We start from the raw sequence: 22117 nt of genomic DNA, 5'->3' as shown, positions 1-22117 counted from the left end.
GCCTCTAGAATGTAAAGCACATGAGCACAGGGGCTTTGGGCTGTTTAAGTCAAAGCTGTATGCCCAGTATATACAGCCGTTCCTGGTATGTAGTAGGCATCAAATTAGATGTTGTTGATGAAGGAATGAAATTTGATTTTTTTTATTTAATTTCATTATGTAGAAACCATAAAATGAAAACACAAAAAAAGTTAGGAGTGATTTTATAACATTCAACTAGCAAGCATATCACTTCATAAATCTGTTCTCGTGAAAAAAATGCTGGATGCTTATCCGTTACACAATGAGCCCGCGGATTAGTTTTCTGTTACTGCATAACGAATTACCACGACTTAGTGACTCAAAACAACACGCATTCATTTGCTTGCATTTCCTTAGTCAGAAATCCAGGCATGGTCTCTATGGGTTCTCTGTTCAGGGTTTCACAAAGCTGCATTCTCATCTTGAGCTCAGGGTCCTCTTCTAAGCTTATACAGAGGTTGTGAGCAGAATTGGGTTTCTTGTAGTTGTAGGCCTGAGGACCCTCTTTCCTTGACAACCGTCCGTGAGGAGCCTGGGGAGGGCTGCTCCCAACACCAAGTGTCCACCAGCATTCTTTGCCATGTGGCCTCCATTTTCAAAGGCCACAATGGAGAAATTCCCTCACATTGAATCCCCCTCACGCTTTGAATCTCTTTGCTCAGAAGAACCCAGTCCTTTTAAGGGCTGACCTGATTAGGACAGTCCCACCCAGGAGAATCCCCCTGTCTTAAGGTCAACTGATTTGAGACCTTAGTTACATCTGCAAACTCCCTTCCCAGCAGCACCTACATTAGTCTTTGAATAACTGAGGGGAAGGTGAATAACCGGGGGTGGGAAGGGGGGCTGTGGACCGTCACAGAATCTGCCTAGCATGGCCTGGTTTTTCCTTTGTGTTTAATTGGGTCATGGCTAGAAACGGAATTTCAAATAAATAGATTGTTGTGAGTGGTATTAAATGCATCCTATTAGCCATGGAAATTCTTCTTAAATCTTAAAACCAAATGACATGTTTAATATCCTATACAGTAGACCCCTTTATCTGTGGGGATATGTTCCAAGATCCCCCAGTGGATGCCTGAACCAATGGATGGTACTGAATCCTATATGTACTGTGCTTTTTCCTCTACATACTCTTGCACTTTGGGGCCATTATGAAGTAAAATAAGAGTTACTTGAACATAAGCTCTCTGATACCTGGAAGCTGATCTGATAACCAAGGTGGCTACTAAGTGACTAATGGGCGGGTACCATATACAGTGTGGATACACTGGACAAAGGGATAATTCACCTCCCTGGTGGGACAGAGCAGGATGGCACCAGATTTCATCATGCTACTGAGAATAGCACTCAATTTAAAATTTATGAATTGTTGATTTCTGGAATTTTCCATTTAATATTTTCATACTGCAGTTGACCATGGGTAATTAAAACCACAGAAAGTGAAACCATGGATAAGGGAAGACTACTGTAATTAATTTACAACAAACAAAAATTAAAGTGCAATAATTTACTCTCTCTTTGGATACTGTATTAATTATATAACCACAGCATAACAGATTACCCAAAACTTAGCACAAAACGACAAACGTGTATTATCTCCCAGAGTTTCCCAGGGTCAGGAATCCAGGTTTACCTGAGTGCTCCTGGCACATAGCCTCTCTCAAGGTTGCAGTCAAGTTGTCACCCAGGGCTGCATCAACTGATGGCTTGACTGGGGCTGGAGGATGCGCAGGAAACATATGGCTGTTGCAAGAGGCCTCAGTTCCTAGCCATGTGGACTTTTCCATAAGGTGGCTAATGATTAGGTAGCTGGTTTCTCCCAAAGCAAGTGATCCAAGAGAGAAGATCAGCTGTCCGTAGATGTGCGGTTTTATTTCTGGGCTTTCAGTTCTGTTCCATTGATCTGCGTGCCTGTTTTTGAACCAGTTCCATGCTGTTTTGATTATTACTATGGCTTTGAAGTACATTTTGAAGTCAGGGATTGTGATATCTCCAGCTTTGTTCTTTTTTCTCAGGATCACTTTAGCAATTCGGGGTCTTTGGTTGCCGCATTTGAATTTTAGGATTCTTTGTTCTATTTCCATGAAGAACGTCATTGGGATTCTGATTGGGACTGCACTGAATCTGTAGATTGCTTTGGGTAGTATGGACCTTTTAACTATGTTTATTCTTCCAATCCATGTACATGGAATCTCTTTCCACCTCTTTATGTCATCATCTATTTCTTTCAATAATGTCTTATAGTTTGCATTGTATAAGTCCTTCACCTCCTTGGTTAAATTTATTCCTAGATTCTTTATTCTTTTTGTTGAGATTGTAAATGGAATTGTATTCTTGAGTTCTCTTTCTGTAAGTTCATTATTAGAGTATAGAAAAGCAACTGATTTTTGTAAGTTGATTCTGTACCCTCCAACTTTACTGTAGTTGTTAATTATTTCTAATAGTTTTCCAATGGATTTTTTGGGGGGTTTTCTATATATAAGATCATGAAGTCTGCAAACAGCAAGAGTTTCACTTCTTCACTCCCTATTTGGATTTCTTTTATTCCTTTCTCTTGCCTAATTGCTCTGGCCAAAACCTCCAGTACTATGTTGAATAAGAGTGGTGATAGTGGGCATCCTTGTCTTGTTCTGCTCTCAGAGGGATGGCGTTCAGTTTTTCCCCATTGAGTAAGATGTTGGCTGTGGGTTTGTCCTATATGGCCTTTATTATGTTGAGGTAATTTCATTTTATCCCCATTTTGTTAAGAGTGTTTATCATAAATGGCTGTTGGATCCTGTCAAATGCTTTCTCTGTATCTATTGAGATGATCATGTGGTTTTTATTCCTCATTTTGTTCATGTGGTGTATCACATTGATTGTTTTCTGGATATAGAAGCATGCTTGTGTCCCCAGTATAAATCCCACTTGATCATGATGTATGATCTTCTTGATGTACTGCTGTATTCAGGTTGCTGTTTTTGTTTTTCTTTAGAAGTTTCAAATTTAGTTTAGTAAGAAAGTCAAAAATATTGGCTAAAATACCAATTTTATTACCCAACATCATCTTCAAAAATAGTTGCCTAGGGGCCATCCCAGTGGTGTAGTGGTTAAGTTCATATGCTCTGCTTCAGCAGTGCAGGGTTCACGGGTTCAGATCCTGGGTGCAGACCTACGCACCACTCATCAAGCCATGCTATGGCAGTATCCCACATACCAAATAGGGTAAGATTGGCACAGATGTTAGCTCAGGGACAATCTTCCTCAAGCGAAAGGAGGAAGATTGGGAACAGATTTTAGCTCAGGGCCAATCTTCTTCACCCAAAAGAGAGAAAAAGTTGCCTAATGAAATTACTTTTCAGGTAGAAAAACATGAATCTCATACTTCAATTCATATACTTAGCCTAGCATTATGACAGCAATTTTGGTGGGATGCAGTAGGCAGAAATGATTAACTCTGATCTGGAACAGTTTTCCAAAAATGGCTATACTGACATCCGATAATAAATTTAACATCTTTCCTTATGTTTTAGAATGAGATACGGTAGAAGTGATTTGGACACCAACGTGATTCTAAAAAGCACTGTTAATGTGTGCCTCTAATATTTTTTTTAAGTAGCTCTATTGTGTTTTCCATTCAAATTTCTATTCTATCACTGGTTATCCCTTTATAAGGTTCTCCAGTTTCATTTATATTGATCAGCAATGTACATTTTTACTCTTTTAAAAGTAGTTAGTTCAGTTCTGTGTAAGGTTAAATATAAGTAACACATCAAATCCTTCACAAGATAGAATTACCTTGCACATCAGATTGAACATTGTATACCAGGAAATCCTAGAGATGCCAGTGAGAGAAATATCCAATGACCTATTCTTAGAAAATGCTGTTTTTTGTGGTACACAGGCCCTCACTCTCTCACATTTCTCATAACATTGGCTGTGGCTTTATTCCAATGTGGATATTTCTTGCTAAGAATTCTTGCAATGAACTTTGATATTTTCTTTTCCCTTTTATTTTTAAAAATTAACCAGGAATGGTTCACAAGCTGTAGCTTGAAAAATGCAAGCTTACAGAGTTATGATCAAGTAAATTCCTGGGCACCCAACACCAGTGTAACAGAACCTATGAAGCCATTGTGGGTGCATCCTCAGTTGCATCCCCCAGATGGAACCTCTATCCTGGTCTTATGTTTACTATTCCTTGAGTCTCTCTAAATATTTTACAATAAATGTATATACTCCCAAACCACACATTATTTAGTTTTGCCTGTTTTTTAAATTCTTTTTTTAAATTTTTTTAATTGCAGTAACATTGGATTATAACATTATATAGCTTTCAGATGTACATCGTAATATATTTCAAATTCTGTGTAGATTGCATTATGGTCACCACCCAAAAACTAGTTATGGTCCATCCCATCACAGGTAAGCCTAATCACCCCTTTTGCCCTCCCCCCCCTTCCCCTATGGTAACCACCAATCCAATCTCCATTGCTATGTCTTTGTTTGTCATTGTTTTTATCTTCTACTTGTGAGTGAGATCATATGGTATTTGACTTTCTCCCTCTGACTTATTTCACTCAGCATAATACCCTCAAGTATCGTCCATGTTGTCACAAATGGCCAGATTTCATCATTTCTTACAGCTGAGTAGTATTCCATGTGTATAAATACCACATCTTCTTTGTCCATTTGTCCCTTGGTGGGCACCTAGGTTGCCTCCAAGGCTTGGCTATTGTGCATAATGCTGCAATGAGCATAGGGGTGCATGTGTCTTTATGCCTTTGCGTTTTCAGGTTCTTTGGATAAATACTCAGCAGTGGGATAGCTGGATCACGTGGTAGATCTATTCTTAGTTTTCTGAGGATACTCCATACTGCTTTCCATAGTGGCTGCACCAGTTTGCACTGCCACCAGCAGTGTACAAGGATTCCCTTCTCTCCACATCCTCTCCAACATTTGTTTCCTGTCTTGTTAATTATAGCCACTCTGACCAGATTGAGGTGATACCTCATTGTAGTTTTGATTTGCATTTCTCTGATAGCTAATGATGTTGAGTATCTTTTCATATGCCTGTTGGCCATTTGTATATCTTCTTTGGAGAAATCTCTGTTCAGATCTTTTGCCCATTTTCTAATTGGGTTGTTGGGTTTTTTGTTGTTGAGCTGTACGAGTTCTTTGTATATTTTGGATATTAACCCCTTATCTGATATAAAGTTTGCAAATATCTTCTCCCAATTGTTAGGTTGGCTTCTCGTTTTGTTGATGGTTTCCTTTGCTGTGCAGAAGATTTTTAGTTTGATGTAGTCCCATTTGTTCATTTTTTTCTTTTGTTTCCCCTGCCTGGTCAGACATGGTACTTGAAAATATGCTGCTATGACTGATGTCAAAGAGTGTACTGCCTATGTCTTCTTCTAGAAGTTTCATGGTTTCAGGTCTTACATTCAAGTCTTTAATCCATTTTGAGTTGATTTTTGTGTATGGTGTAAGGGAATGGTCTACTTTCCTTCTTTTGCATGTGGCTGTCCAGTGTTCCCAACACCATTTATTGAAGAGACACTCCTTTGTCCATCGTATGTTCTTGGCTCCCTTGTCGAATATTAGCTGTTCATAAATGTGTGAATTTATTTCTGGGCTCTTAATTCTGTTCCATTGATCTGTGTGTGTGTGTTTTTGCCAGCACCATGCTGTTTTGGTTACTATGGGTTTGTAGAATATTTTTAAATCAGGGAGTGTGATACCTCCAGCTTTGTTCTTTTTTCTCAGGAATCCTTTGGCTATTCAGGGTCTTTTGTTGTTCCATTTAAAGTTTAGGATTCTTCTATTTCTGTGAAAAATGTAGTTAGAACTTTGATAGGGATTGCGTTGAATCTATAGATTGCTTTAGGAAGTATGGACATTTTAGCGATGTTAATTCTTCCAATCCAAGAGCATGGAATATCTTTCCATTTCTTTGTGTCTTCTTCGATTTCTTTCAACAATGTTTTATAGTTTTTGGTGTACAGATCTTTCACCTCTTTGGTGAAGTTTACTCCTAGGTATTTTATTCTTTTTGTTGCAATTGCAAATAGGATTGTATTCTTAATTTCTCTTTCTGCTACTGTGTTGTTAGTGTATAGAAATGCAACTGATTTTCGTCTGTTGATTTTGTATCCCGCAATTTGACTGTATTTGTTTATTGTTTCTAAAAGTTTTATAGTGGATTCTTTAGGGTTTTCTATATATAAAATCATGTCGTCTGCAAAGAGTGATAGTTTCACTTCTTCTTTTCCAATATGGATCCCTTTTATTTCTTTTTCTTGCCTGATTTCTCTGGCTAGGACTTCCAATACTATGTCAAATAAGAGTGGTGACAAGTGGGCATCCTTGTTCTTAGAGAGAGAGATTTCAGTTTTTCTCCGTTGAGAATGATATTTGCTGTGGGTTTGTCGTATATGGCCTTTATTATGTTGAGGTATTTTCCTTCTACATCCATTTTATTTAGAGTTTTTATTATAAATGGATGCTGTATCTTGTCAAATGCTTTCTCTGCATCTATTGAAATGATCATGTGATTTTTATTCTTCATTTTGTTAATGTGGTGTATCACGTTGGTAGATTTGTGGATGTTGAACCATCCCTGCATCCCTGGAATGAAACCCACTTGATCATGATGTATGATCTTTTTAATGTATTATTGTACTTGATTTGCTAGTATTTTGTTGAGGATTTTTGCATCGATATTCATCAGTGATATTGGCCTGTAATTTTCTTTTTGTGTGTTGTCCCTGTGCAGTTTTGGTATCAGGATAATGTTGGCTTCATAGAATGAGTTAGGAAGCCTCCCCTCCTCTTCAATTTTTTGGAAGAGTTTGAGAAGTATAGGTATTAGGTCTTCTTTGAATGTTTGGTAGAATTCACCATGGAAGCCATCTGGTCCTGGACTTTTATTTTTTGGGAGGTTTTTGATTGCTGTTTCAATCTCCTTACTGGCGATTGGTCTATTCAAATTCTCTGCTGCTTCTTGGTCCAGTTTTGGAAGGTTGTATGTTTCTAAGAATTTATCCGTTTCTTGTAGACTACCCAATTTGTTGGCAAATAGTTTTTCACAGTATTCTCTTATTATCTTTTGTATTTCTAAGGTGTCTGTTTTAATCTCTCCTCTTTCATTTCTGATTTTATTTATTTGAGCCTTCTCTCTTTTTTTCTTGGTGAGTCTAGCTAAGGGTTTGTCAATTTTGTTTATCTTTTCAAAGAACCAGCTCTTGGTTTCATTAATTTTTTCTATTGTTTTTTTAGTCTCTGTTTCGTTTATTTCTGCTCTGATTTTTATTATTTCCTTCCTTCTGCTGATTTTGGGCTTTGTTTGTTGTTCTTTTTCCAGTACCTTTAGATGCACTTTTAGATTGTCTATTTGGGATTTTTCTTCTTTGTTGAGGTAGGCCTGAATTGCTATAAACTTCCCTCTTAGAACCGCTTTTGCTGTATCCCACAGATTTTGGCATGTCATATATTCATTTTCATTTGTCTCCAGGAATTTTTTGATTTCTCCTTTGATTTCTTCATTGACCCAATCATTGTTCAGTAGCATTTTGTTTAATCTCCACATTTTTGTGGCTTTTCTGGTTTTCTTCCTGTAGTTGATTTCCAGTTTCATACTTTTGTGGTCAGAAAAGACGCATGGTATTGTTTCGATCTTCTTAAATTTATTGAGACTTGTGTTGTGGCCTAATATGTGATCAGTCTTGGAGAATGTTCCATGTGCATTTGAAAAGAATGTGAATTCTGTGGTTTTGGGGAATGTTCTGTATATGTCTACTAAGTCCATCTGGTCTAATGTGTCATTTAAGGCCAGTGTTTCCTTATTGATCTTCTGTTTGGATGATCTATCCAGTGGTGTAAGTGGAGTGTTAAAGTCTCCTACTATTATTGTGTTACTGTCTATTTCTCCTTTTATGTCTGTTAATAATTGCTTTATATATTTAGGTGCTCCTATGTTGGGTGCATAGATATTTACAAGGTGTTATATCTTCTTGTTGGATTGTTGCCCTTATCATTATGTAGTGCCTGTCTTTGTCTCTTGTTACAGTTTTTCTTTTAAAGTCTATTTTGTCTGACATAAGTATTGCTACCCCTGCTTTCTTTTCTTTGCCATTTGCATGGAATATCTTTTACCATCCTTTCACTTTCAGTTTGTGAGTGTCTTAGGTCTGAAGTGTGTCTCTTGTATGCAGCATATACATGGATCTTTTTTTATCCAGTTGCCACCATATGGCATTTGATTGGAGCATTTAGTCCATTGACGCTTAAAGTAGCTATTGATAAATATGTATTTATTGCCGTTTTTTTACCTTTTTTTCTGGGTGTTTTAGTATTTCTTCTCTGTTGCTTTCTTTTTCTCTTGCTCTCTTCCCTTGTGGTTTGATGGCTTTCTTTAGTAATATATTTGATTTCTTTTGTCTTACTTTTTTGCTTACTTATTATAGGTTGCTGATTTGTGCTTACCATGAGGATCCTATTTAATATTCTATGTATATAACAGTCTATATCGAGTTGATAGATTCTTTAGCTTGACCTCTTTCTAAAAGCTCTACTTTTTCACTCCCCTCCTCCCACATTTTATGTTTATGAAATCATATATAGTCTCTTGTTTAGTGTGTGACTATCCATTACCCTCTTACCATTGAAATAGATGATTTTAGTACATTTGTCTTTTAACCTTCATATTATCTTCACAGGTAGTTGATCTGCTACCTTTACTATATTTTTACCATTACATTTGGTTTTATTGCCTAGGTTTTTTGGGCAGTTTTTTTGATAATGTTTTTTATCTCTATTTGTGGTCATCAGTTTCCCACTTAAATAAGTCCCTTCAGCATTTCTTGTAGAACTGGTTTCTTGGTGATAAACTCCTTTAATTTTTGCTTGTCTGGGAAGCTCTTTATCTCTCCTTCCATTCTGAATGACAACCTTGACGGATAGAGTATTCTTGACTGTAGGTTTTTTCCTTTTAGCACTTTAAATATGTCATGCTGTTCTCTTCTCGCTGGTAGGGTCTTGGCTGAGAAGTCCATTGATAGCCTCATGGGCTTTCCTCTGTATGTCACTTGTGGCCTTTCTCTTGCTGCTTTTAGGATTCTCTCTTTATCTTTAATTTTGGACATTTTAATTATAATGTGCCTTGGTGTGGGCCTCTGTGGGCTTATCTTGTTTGGAGCTCTCTGTGCTTCCTCTACTTGGATGTCTGTTTCCTTCCTCAGGTTAGGAAAATCTTCATCTATTGCTTCTTCAAATAAATTTTCTGCCCCTTTGTCTCTCTCTTCTCCTTCTGGGACACCTATAATCCAAATGTTAGCATGCTTCATATTGTTCCAGAGTTCCCTTAGACTGTTCTCATTCTGTCTGATTCATTTTTCTTTTTTCTGTTCAGCTTGGGTGATTTCCTCCAGACTTTCGTCTAGCTTGCTGACCCATTCTTGTGCATCCTCTACTGTGCTATTGAGTCCCTCTAGTGAATTTCTCATTTCCAGTATTGTATTCTTCATTTCTGATTGGTTCTTTTTTATATTTTCCAGTTCTTTGCTGATGAGTTCACTGTAGTCATCCAGTCTTCTCCCAATATCTGTGAGCATCCTTATGATATTTTGTTTGAACTCTTTGTTGAGTAGGTTGCTTATTTCTGTTTCATTTAGTCCTTTTTCTGGGGTTTTGTCCTGTTCCCTTGCTTGGAAAGTATTCCTTTGTCTCCTCATTATGCCTCTTTCTCTGTGCTTCTCTCTTTTTTTCTTTTAATTTTATTTTTTCCTTTTTCTCCCCAAAGCCCTCTGGTACATAGTTGTATATTCTTCGTTGTGGGTCCTTCTAGTTGTGGTATGTGGGATGCTGCCTCAGCGTGGTTTGATGAGCAGTGCCATGTCCATGCCCAGGATTCGAACCAACAAAACACTGGGCCGCCTGCAGCAGAGCACATGAACTTAACCACTTGGCCATGGGGCCAGCCCCTCTCTGTGCTTATTTCTACATATTAGGTGAGTCGGCTATGTCTTCTGATCTTGGAGAAGTGGCCTTACATATGAAATGCCTTATGAGGCCCAGCAGCATGCTTCCCTCTCATCACCAGTCCAAATGATCCAGGAGTGACCCCTTTGTGGGTTACTTATGTCTTTCTGCTGAGGCAGTGTTGCTCTTACTGCAGGTATCCAGGGAGTCTCGTCTTTCCTTCCCTTGCAAGCTATTCGTAAATCTGGTTTGGGGAGCCTCAGCACTGTTGCCTACAAAGTCTATCAGCACACTCCTATTGCAATTTTCATCTTAACTGGGTTGGTACCCAGTGTAGCTGGTTGCTAGGCTCAGGGGCTTATGGTTGCAATAGGCCTTAGGCCTACAAGGCTGGTGTCAGTTCTCTTAGGAGTGCAGCTGAGTGGGGCTGGCCCTAGGCATGGGAGCACTCAATTGTTTCAGGCTTTGGAAGGTGGGGCTGATCCTTTTTATGGCTATTTGTGAAGGACAGGTCTTCTGCTGCTGATAAGCATCACACCCCACAGGTCACACACCATCAACACAGTCCTGGTCTGTGCACTTCCCAACCCTCTGGAGCATACCCCAATGCCACACTGCAGAGGCCCCCGCCTCTCCACCAATGCCCCCCACGGTTCACCTGGTCCTCACATAGGCCCTGCCCCACAGAGGTGGACACACTCGCCTGCCTGTAGAGGATCAAGGCACCCACTCAATGCAGGCCGAAAAGTAGCATGAGGGCTTGCTGTTGGATGGGGTCATTCCCTAGGGCAGGCTGCCTACCCTGGCTGAAATGGATTAAATCTGTGCTCTAGTGGGTGTGACAAACCCCTGGGCTAACAGGCCAAGGGAAGAACATCCATGGTGCCCACGGGTGTCTGTGTCAGCACACCTGGACCAGGTCAGAACAATGGCCCTCACCAATGTCTCAGTCTCCAGAGAGGTCCCTCCTCTCACCAAGATGCCCCCAGAGCCCACCAGGTGAATCTTGTTTCACCAAAGGACTGTCAGCCTTCTCTCTGGTGATTTTAGCTGCTGCAATGAGTGAGTTTGTGCATGGGCCCTTTAAGACCTGGGTCTTTTCAGCTTTCGGCCAATAGCTTTTCTGGGGGTATCCTCGCTGCAGTTAATAGCCAGTGAAGCCAGACAGTAAGACCCTCATCTCAATTGGGCTGAGTCTGAAGGATGCTTATAGCAGTATCGGCCCCCGCTCCAGACCTCACTCCTCCAAAGAGGGCTGCGTACCTTAGGGTATTTCCCACCTGGCCAGCTGAGAAGCTCTGCTGCTCCCAAAGATGGTGTTTTTCCTCTCCAGCAGGAATTTCTGCCTCTTCTGCCTTAGTCAGGACTATCACTTGCTGTGAGGGTTCTTTTTTTTTTTTTTTTTGAGGAAGATTAGCCCTGAGCTAACAGCTGTCAATCCTCCTCTTTTTGCTGAGGAAGACTGGCCCTGAGCTAACATCCATGCCCATCTTCCTCTACATTATATATGGGACGCCTACCACAACATGGCTTGCCAAGCAGTGCCATGTACACACCCAGGATCCGAAGCAGCGAACCCAGGGCTGCCAAAGCCAACTGCACACACTTAACCACTGCTCCACTGGGCCAGCCCCATGGGGGTTCTTTTTATCCAGTTTTCAGTTTTCTACCCAGGGTAATTTTTCCAAAAAATAGTTGTAACCTGGTTGTGTTCATGGGAGGAGATGAGTTCAGAGTCTGCTTACACCGCCATCTTGACAAGATCCAGTTTGCCTGTTTTTGAACTTCTTATACAGTGAACTTGTACTGCATGGGTTCTTCATGCTCAGCTTTATGTAGGAGAGTTCCCTCTCATGTGTGAGCCTGTCATTCATTTATTTTTACTGCTGAAGTCTTACATTTTATAATTATACCACAATTTTTCCATTTTCCTGTTCATGCATATGTGGTTATTCCAGTTTTTGCCATAAATATTAGTGTACATGTCTCCTGGTGCACATAGGCAAGAAATTCCCCAGAGTGTATGATCAGAAGCAGGATTGCTGGATTATATGGAGTGTGTACTTTAACCATACTAGATAATGCTAATTTGATTTCCAAAGTACTTGGACCAATTTAGATTTCTACCAGGAATGTGTAAGTGTTCATGTTGCCAATGTAATTGTTCTGACAATAAAAAGCTCAGTTGAATGGAAGTAATTAGTAGTTGAAAGCCACTGCCTTGGCTGCAGAATCAACCAGGCATTTTTTTTTAGATTCTATTAATAACTTTATTCGCTTTTACTCAATATACGTTGGCATTATACTTTCAGCATATAGGTCCAGATAATGCTTCCCTTAAATGTAACCACAAAGTGTCATTTTATATGCTCAAGTTCTTATATAATTAAAAGGAAAAAAGGAGGCCAGCCCCAGTGGCCTACTGGTTAAGTTTTGCATGCTCCACTTCAGTGACCTGAATTAGGTTCCCAGGTGTGGACCTACACCACTCGTCTGTCAATGGCCATTTGACGGTGGCTCACATACAAAAATGAGGAAGATTGGCAGCAGATGTTAGTCCAGGGGAATCTTCCTCAGCAAAAACAAAACAAAACAAAACAAAAAAGGAAAAAGGGAGGAAGGTGGGAGAGAGAGAAGTAAGGAAGGAGAAAAGAAAAAGAAAATAAGAGAGAGAACAGGAGATAGTTGGAAACAGTGAGAAGAGAGGATATTTCCAAGTTCAAGGAAATATAAGAGATGTAGATGAACAGAAACTTAAGAGAGAGTTGTTAGTTATCTATTGCTGGATAACAAGTCACCCCAGAGTTTAGTGGCTTAAAACAACAACATCTACTACCTCAAAGAGGTAATACAAGGACAAGCAAAATGGAGCAGATGCTGGTGGGAGAACTTGGGTAAAGAGAAGGATTTCACAAGAGAGACTAAGTAATAGGTCGTTGGTATACAAATGAAATGATTTTGTTAGTCCAAGCCCTCCAAGAAGCAGAGGCCAACATGGCATTAAACTCAGCAGTATTTTATTAGTGGAAACACCCACCAGAGGATATGGAGAGGGAGCCAGAAAACACTGGGAAAGGCAGCAGACAAATATGCAAGTCTGACCCCCAGTGATGGTCAGAAGAAAAGGTTTGTTGTGGGTATCTTGGACCACCAGGCAATCTAACTGAAGTTGAGCAAGGCCATAGGGAGTCCTGAACCCACATTTGGCCTTTGGAAGAGCTCCATATCTCCCAGAAATGGCCTATCTTAGTGTCCCTGCTGTGAGTAGTCATTCTGGGAACAGCCCATGGGAAGCAGGTCTCTGCACAAATGTTGCCATGGATTTCAGAGCACAGGAGTGGGGGTCCTTGTGGCTTACCTGGAGGATGTGACCTAATATGACCCTTCCTATGTGAGGGGTCTGGGCCTTTGGAACTCAAACCCTTCTCAGACTAGGTTGCTACATGGGTCCAGTCACAGTGGAGCAAGGAGGAATCAAGAGGCACCCAAGCCTATCACCCATGTTACACGTGTATTCCTCCTGCCCCCATGTGTGACACAGCCCCACCCCCTCCTGCAGATCAGGATCAATTACTCCTCCCTTGAGTAATGGTCTCCAGGCACATAGAGTCCAACTTCCCTCGTGACAATCATAATATCCCTCCCACCCTGCAGAGACCAGAACTGTGGAGACAGGAAGTACAAAATCCCCCAGTGGATGATCGGAAGTGGTGGTAAGTATGGACACACCTGCCTCCACTCCTCCGTTCCTGTACCCACCTACTCTTCAAATTGAGAAGACGACACCATATAGAGTTTTCTGATTCAAGAAATGTAAACCCATCTCTTCAGGGCATTTCCTCAAAGCTGGTGCATCAGATGCACCTTCAGAAGGCCTGTCCAGCATTCTGTGTGGCCGGCAGCCCCTGGATGGTGTAGCTTGTGATATTGATGCTGGCCCTGATATCAGTTCCCCTACATTAAACCCAGCATATATGGGGTTAAAACTAAAGCACTCTTATCCTGCTTACTCCCTGGATCCCTGGCTCCAGAATCCACTATCTGCCATGGAGACAAATAGCCAAGGTCACCCACCTGGATTCCTTATCATCTTCTCCTCCTCCCTGCAAACAGCATCCCAAGGCTGAATGCAGGCTGGTGGGAAAGCTCCGACCAGCAAGGCCACTGATGCCCCCTGCCTCTCTACAAGCAGCCACATTCCTCACAAACCTTTAAAACCCCTCACCTTTCCTCTTTCTAGGAGATGAGATGAAACAAGACAAATTTGGGGGCTCAGTCTCATCTCCTGGCTGATGTCATCCAAAATAAAAAGCCTTTCCTTGCCATAAGCCTGGCATTCCAGTTTTTATTTCACCCCTCATGTGTGGCAGGTAAGGAAGCTATGTTTGTAGGCGGTAATGATATGACCAGTGGATTCCCTGGTCATAGCCCATCCTGCACCTCTTTCATTGTGAGGTAAGTCCCTCTATTGGATACTGTGCTACAACAATTTCAAGCCTGTGGATCCAACATTTCGATAGGCCCCATAGTTCTGCTGGCTGAAGTTCTGAGGACAGGGAAAGAAAAGCCACACATGGAATAGGTGTCTATCCCTGTGGAGATGAACTTCTGGCCCTCCCAGGATGGAAGGGGCTTGCTCTAGTCAACTTGTCACTTGGTGGCTAGTTGGTCACCTAAAGAAATAGTGCTATATTAGGGCCCAATATTGGTTTAATGCTGACATGATGGACATTCAGAGGTGGCAGTAGCTGGAACAGCCTTGGTAAGTGGGAGTCACTGCTGCTGGACCCATATGGAGTCTCATCTCTGCCATCTTGGTCACTCCATTCATGTGCCCATCCTGGCAGTCCTGGATTGATCAATGATAGAGGCTGGATAAGGTTAATTTATCTTCTTGGCTGTTCAGTGCCTCTTCAGAAGTGGATGTTTTCTGGTGGGTGTGAACATATGATTCTGGCTTAACCATAGATATATCATTTCCATCTTACGATGGGCTTTTGTGGACCTGCCCAATTGATGACTTAGAGAATTATGCAGAACCCAGCGCATATGATCATTTTTAATCACAAGGCTGCTTGGTGTCCCATAGTCAAGTTTTGTCTTCTCAGCGCTCAATAACACACCTAAAGTTGCTTCTAAAAGAGGGTATATTTCTCTGCTGCAGATGGCATGGCCTTCCTTCAGAATCCCAGGAGGCAGCATATGATTCTCCCACTGGTATTTGACTTTAGCTCCACATGGCATCTTTCCCACCACTGACACCTCCAACACCATTGGATCTGATGAATGGTGGCTGCTTTCACCATGGCCTGGATCTACTGCAGTGCCTTTAATGTCCAAGCTCCACTCAAAGCTGGCATCCTTCTATGACACCCAGAGTATGAGCCAAATAATGTACCTAGGGGTGGAATGTTACCTAGGCTGTTGTTGTTAGAACCCAAAAAGGCATACCAGGTAGTGTGCTTCCTTCTTTGCAGTGAGGGATGCAAGATCAACAGTTTGTCGTTTACTTTGGAAGCGACATCCCTCCATGCCCCTAACCACTGGACCTCTAGAACCAAACTGAGGTGGCCACTCCCTGAGTCTTTGTCAAGTTTATCTTCCACCCTCTGGAGTGCACGTGTTTGACCAAGGCCTCCAGCATACTCATCCATCCCAATCAACATGAGGTTGTCAATGAAATGAACTCATGTGATATTCTACAGAATGTCCAGGAGGTTCAGAACTCTTAAGACTATGTTATAGGGTCAACCTCAGTGGCCTAGTGGTTAAGTTTGGTGTGCTCCACCTCAGTGGCCCAGGTTCAGTTTCTGGGCACAGAACTACACCACTCATCTGTCAGTGGCCATGCTGTGGTGGTGGTTCACATGAAAAAAAAAAACAGAAAGAAAGAAAGAGGAAGATTGGCAACAGATGTTAGCTCAGGGTAAATCTTCCTCTGTAAAAAAAAAAAAAAAATGGACTATATTGTAGAGGGCAGGAGAGTTAAAGGAAACCTGAGGCAAACTAGAAATAAATGTTGTTCCTTCCATGTGCATGCTAATCATTCCACCTCCACTTTTCTAACTGAAATAAAGTAGGATCCACTCACCAAATCTACAGCCACATACCATGTGCCTGAGGCCTTACTAACCTGCTCTAGCAGTGACATCACATCCAGCAGAGCAGCTGCATCAGGACCACTACTTGGTTGAGTCTGAAGTAGCTCATGCATTCTTTAGACCACATCAGGTTCCTGCAGGGACAGATTGCTGAATTAACTGGAGATAATAGGCAACACCACCATGGCCCCTGCATCTGTCAGGTCTCTAATGGTGGTGCTAACTCCTACAATACCTGCAAAACCTCCACAATACCTGCCCTGGGACACATCATCATTTCTAATTTGGCCAAGACGGGACCAGTTTCAAAGGTTTCCTTGGTCTTCAGCACAGAGACCCCTTACTCCACAGACCAGGGACCAAATGTGGAGGTTACTCCAACTGCCAAGCATATGAATGCCAACTACACACTCGTGGAAACGGGATGATTGCTGGGTGGGTCTACAGAGACAGGGGTCCCATTCTGAGCCACACTTTCTCCAGGATTCCATTTATTACCTGGCCTCTGTAGGTCCCCACTGTAATGTGGGACATGATCAATGCAATTTCTGGGGCAATATATGATAAATAAAAGATAAAATAATAGTATCAGTGTTTCCAGAGCTTAGGCCACCCTGCAAGGAGATGAGTAGGAAAGATGGAGGTCAGACAGTGGGAAGCTGAAATGGAGACCCTGGAAGGGCTGGGTTATTGGCAATGACAAGGTCTAGGGGTACAAGGGAGTGGGGGCTCAGAGAGAGCAAAGTAGAAGGTCATGGAAGAGAGGATTTCAGGGAACTGAGAGGCCAGGGAGTGAGAGCATCCTCTCTGCTGTGTGGTTTCTATCGCTGCCATAAAGATTCCCACAGACCTAGTGGCTTTAAACAACACCCATTTATTATCTCACTGTTATGTAGGTTACAAGTCCAACATGTTCTCACTGGGCTAAGATCAAGTTGTTGGCAGGTCTGTGTTCCTTACTGGGGGCTCTGGAAGAACCCACTTCCAAGCTCATTCAGGTTGTTGTCTCAATTCAGATCCTTGCAGATGTAAGTCTGAGGTCCCCATTTCCTTACTGCCAGGAGCCACCCTTAGCTCCTATAGAATTTTCTGTGGTCCTCAAACATAGCCCCCTACAGCACACCAAGTCCTTCTCCCACTAGGAACCTCTCTGACTTTCCCTCTGCTACATCTCTCTGCAACATCTCTTGATTTCAGCCAGAAAAAAATTTCTGCTTTTAAGGGTTCATGTCATTTGCTTGGGCCCAGCCAGTTAATCCAGGCTAATCCCCCTATTTTAAGGTCCTTACCCTTAATTTGTTGTTGTTAGTACCATGAAGTCAATTCCAAGTCCTAGCAACCCTGTGGACAGCAGAGCGGAACCCTGCCTAGATTTTTGGCTCCATCCTCTCACCTTCTGGCACTATATCAGACAATGTTCCACTGCTATTCACAGGGTTTTCAGGACCAATTTTTCAGAAGTGGGTGGCGGGTCCTTCTTCCTAGTCTGTCTTAGTCTGGGAGCTCTGCTGAAACCTGTCCACCATAGGTAACCCTGCTTGTATTTGAAATACCAGTAATATAGCTTTCAGCATCACAGCAACACGCAGCCACCACAGTATGACAACCGACAGACAGGTGATAGGGTTTCTTGACCATGAAATGAACCCAGGCCACAGCGGTGCCAAATCTTAACCACTAGACCACCACGGTTGCCTTAACCTTAGTTGCATCACCAAAGTCCCTTTTGCTGTGTGAGGCAACCTACACATAGGTTCCAAGTATACAGGCATGGATAACTTTGGGGACCACTATTTAGCCCACCACATCAGCTTATGTTGGAATCACCAAGGATCAAGGAGATAGCACTGCTGGAGAGAGTGATGGTGGGACAAGAGCTAAAAGACTTGAGGAATGAGGGGAATGGCCTGAGGGTCCATAGGGAAAACCTACAATGTGGGAAGTGGGGGCTCTAATCTGATGACAGAAGACTCACACCTGAAGATGTCTGGGAAAGAGGAAGGAACAAAGGTCTGAGCGCAGCAGCGAGGAACAAAGACCTACCCACCTCCACGGCCAGGGATATAAGGTCCATGGAGAGGAAACACCCTGTGGGAGAGAACTCCATAGGGAGCTGTGTCCTCAGGGAGACCCAGGTTTCTGTCAGAGCTGTGAGGTGAAGGGAAAATCTTGAGGGAGGACTTTGGAAATTTTGCTGGTCATGGGCTGAGAATTCCAAGAGTCACAGTGGAAAGGTTTCAGGAGCTGGGGAGGGGTGTGAGAGGAGACAGAATAGGGCTCTGCAGAGCCTTGTGGAGGTGAAAGGGCAGGATATTTGGGGACCTAGTGACTGTCACATAACAGGGAAAAGGACATAATGAGATTAATCCTGGTGGATTCAAGGCAGATAATGGTGATGAGTCTGTGAGAGGTCAAGGTGGGGAGAAGCAGGGGCGTGGGGCTCTCATTTGGGCTCTGTCAATGGAGATGAGGTTTGGGGTGACTGGATCTTAGTTCTAGTCTGTGGACCATTTCTTGACCCCCTGATTACAGGATGGAGTGGCTGAAGGAGAAGAGGGGTCTAGAGGATGTGCATGTGTTCACTCTTCACCCTGAGGGAAGGGAGTGTGCTCACACGTGGTCTCGAGTCTGCTTTGACACTTGCTGTTAGAGGTGTGACTTCTGGGGAACCACATGTGACACCTGGCACAAGGGCCCCTCTTCTGTCCTACTAGGGGGGACAGAAAGCCTAGGGCAGCTGTGCTCCTAGTCCCAAAATTCCCAATGTGTGTATCCACACTATGGAATATTATGTAGACACTGAAATGTTGTTCCCAAATAAGAGATGATTTTATTCACAAAACTGAGAAGTAGGAAGCAGAAGAAAATCTTTCCACTTTTCACTTTTCTGGAGTGTCGTCATCGAGGGGCTGGAGAGAGGGGGTACAGGGAGGAGAAGGAAACCTCAGAGAAGGCACAGGTGACACTGAGCTCTCCTCTTCTCCAAAGAAAAGACATGTGGAGGAAAATTAGGAGAATTTATATTACTTTGACATTTTATAACACTAGGAAATTAGTTATTTTCTTCAGTGTAATAATAATATTGTTTGAAGAAAAATTTATTCTTCAAGAGATGAATATTGAACTATTTAGGGATGAGGGTCATCATGTTGGAAAGTGACTTTCAAGTATTTCAGCAAAAATTATAGGAATATTATTTATTGCATAAGGAAGAAAATGTGTCAAAACATTAAGATGATTAAGTCTAGGGTGATCATTGTACTATTCCACAAAACTTGAGGTATGTTTGAAATTTTTCCCAATAATTTGGAGAAATTTAAAAGAATAATGCATAATGGCATGGGAAATGTTCACAACATAATTTTGAATGAAAATTAGGCTTCAAGAGTATGTATGTGTGAGAACGTGTGTCTATGTGTGTACGTGAGTGTGTTCTGTGTGAATATGTATCAGTATCTGTGTGTTGCTGTGCGGTAGTGTGTGTCTGTGAGTGTGTCAGTCTAAATGTGCATTCATTTATTCATCCACTCAACAGATGCTTTAAAATCAACAACCAGGCACTTTCAGGGCAGTGGAAATACAGCCGTGAATAGTCAAAATCCCTCACTTGAACCAGCCCTGATGGCCTAGCAGTTAAGGTTCAGCCCGCTCTGCTTTCGTGGCCCAGGTTTGGTTCCCAGGCACAGAACCACACCACTCGTCTGTCAGTAGCCATGCTGTGGCGGCAGCTCACACAGAAAAACTTACAACTATGTACCTGAGTTTGGTGGGGGTGGGGAGGAGAAGAAAAAAGGAAGAAGATTGGCAAAAGATTGTTAGCTTAGGGAGAATCTTCCCCTGCAAAAAAAAAAAATCCCTATGGTCCTCATGAAGCTTATATTCTAGAGGAGAGACAGACAATAAACAATTAAATAACTGCATGTAAAAACGTGTGTTAGTGAACAGGGTGTGAGCAAAGGCAAAGCAGGGCAGGGGGGAGGGAGGCTGAAGGTGCCACGTGCAGGGGTGGTGCAGGGAGGGCCTCTCAGTGAGGACGTTTGGAGAGAATGTCAGGGAGGGAAGAGCTGCCTGGGAGACATGTTTTCAGGCCGGGGAACAGCAGTGAAGGCTCTGAGGTGTGAATACCCTATGCTGGAGGAAGCTCACAGTGGAGGACCCAGCACAAGGCCACATCTGAGTGAACTGGACGTGAAGTGGAAAGGGTCTTACAAATGAAAGAGATTTTTTAAGTATCATATTTTGAAAAGATCATTCAAGACATTCCAAAGAGTTTACGGTGGGAAATTTCCCTCCCTTCCCAGGCCCCCCTCAGGTGCCCTGCCAGAGATGAGCATGTTGCCAGTTTCTCAGTATCCTTCCTGAGAAAAATTTATATAAATGTTGTTATTGATGCTACATCAAGGAGGAGTGCTGAAAAGAAATAGAGAGTAGAAGAAAATGTTTCTTTTCAGTTTTCCCAGGGGGTTTGTAATCCAGGGGTGGCAGGGAGGAGATGGGAACCTCAGAGCCGGCACAGGGCTCCTGAGCTCTCTTCTCCTTCATTCCCTGTCCATCTCTGACCTTGACACCTGTGGAGTCCAGGGCTGCTCAGAAGCTTCTTCCCACCATTGAAGCCCAGGCTCCAGGTCAGCCATGTCTGACCAGCTTGCATTCCAGACCCTCACAGACAGGTCAGTCACAATCTGAAAACAAAGTGGTGGCACCCCCATGAGGCCACAGGGCTGAGGACAGAAGACCCAGCTCCCCTTTCTCCTGCTCAGCTAGGACCGTCCCAGGGTCTCCCTAGGCCCCCAGTAGCAGGACAGAGTTCTGCATACAAGGGGTGTCCCTGTCCCGTGTCAGGTTCAGGGTGTGAAGTATTTCCCAAATTCACACTGACACAGATGTTTCCTCCCCATTGAGTCACTGTAGGCTCTGCCTCAGGGCACAGGGAGGTCTCCAGGCCATAACAGCTGGTTCCCAGGTCCAGAACGGACCCCCAAAACAAACTAGGTGCCCTCAGTCTCCCAGGATGGGACCTAGGACTCCTGAGTCCTTAGCACTTATCCCCACTACTGCCTCTGAGGCTGGACTCACTCCAGTCAGTCTCAGAACATGGCATGGGGGGTGGTGGGGAGAGGAGCCCATGGGGCACTAGATCTAAGAAGAAGAGGATGCTCCTGGGAAGTGAAGATAGGGCAGAAATAAGGACTTCAGAGGGGTAGAAGTTACCAGGAGGAGAGGAGAAGCAGCCAAAGAAGGGAGGGGCGTGGGAAGGGCTGGCCTAGGGGACACCTGTGGGGTTGCGTTTGGACAGGGTTTTCTGGGTACTGGACCATAGAGAGCAAAGGGCAGGCGCTACGCCACTCCTGTAGGGCGGAGGGTGTCCTGGGTCCTAATTCTTGTGCTAGAAGATCACGGCCATGTCTGAGCCCAGCCCAGAGCAGCCGGTTGTTACAGCCTTCGGTTGTCCCTTCCTCCCCTATGACAACCACAGCCTCTGTGCCAGGCCAAGGGGCTCCTGAGGACCACGTGTGGAACATGTAGCGGGGATGGACATGATCGTGGGCTACAAGGACCTCAGCAATAGGACCCAGGCAACCAACTGCCCATTTCCCACGAGCAGTCCCTGCATCCTCCACAGATGGCAGCCTGAGGACTCTGGGATCCTGTCTCTTTCCTCTCTGGGGACACAAGCACCCAGATCCTCAGACTGGACTCCTCTAGCCCTGCTCTCTGCTAACCCCAACCCCTGAACTTAGGAGCTCTGCAACCCCAGCCCCAAATCTCATTTTTACCCTGACGACTAACCCAGGACTTTGGGGGTGCTTTAGACTGAATGTTTGTGCTCCCTCCAAAATTTATATATTGAAACTTAATTCCTGATGTCTTGGTATTTGGAGCTTGGGCCTTTGGAAACTGATTGGATCATGAATGGAGCCTTCATGAATGGCATTAGTGTCCTTATAAAAGAGACCGAACAGTGCTCCCCAGTCCCTTCTACCATGTGAGGACACAGTGAACCAGGAAAAGGGTTCTCACCAGACATCCAATGCTGG

This window comes from Equus quagga, chromosome 15 (genome assembly GCF_021613505.1).
Source record: "Equus quagga isolate Etosha38 chromosome 15, UCLA_HA_Equagga_1.0, whole genome shotgun sequence".
Taxonomy (NCBI): Eukaryota; Metazoa; Chordata; class Mammalia; order Perissodactyla; family Equidae; genus Equus; species Equus quagga.
This window is presented reverse-complemented; position numbering follows the sequence as displayed.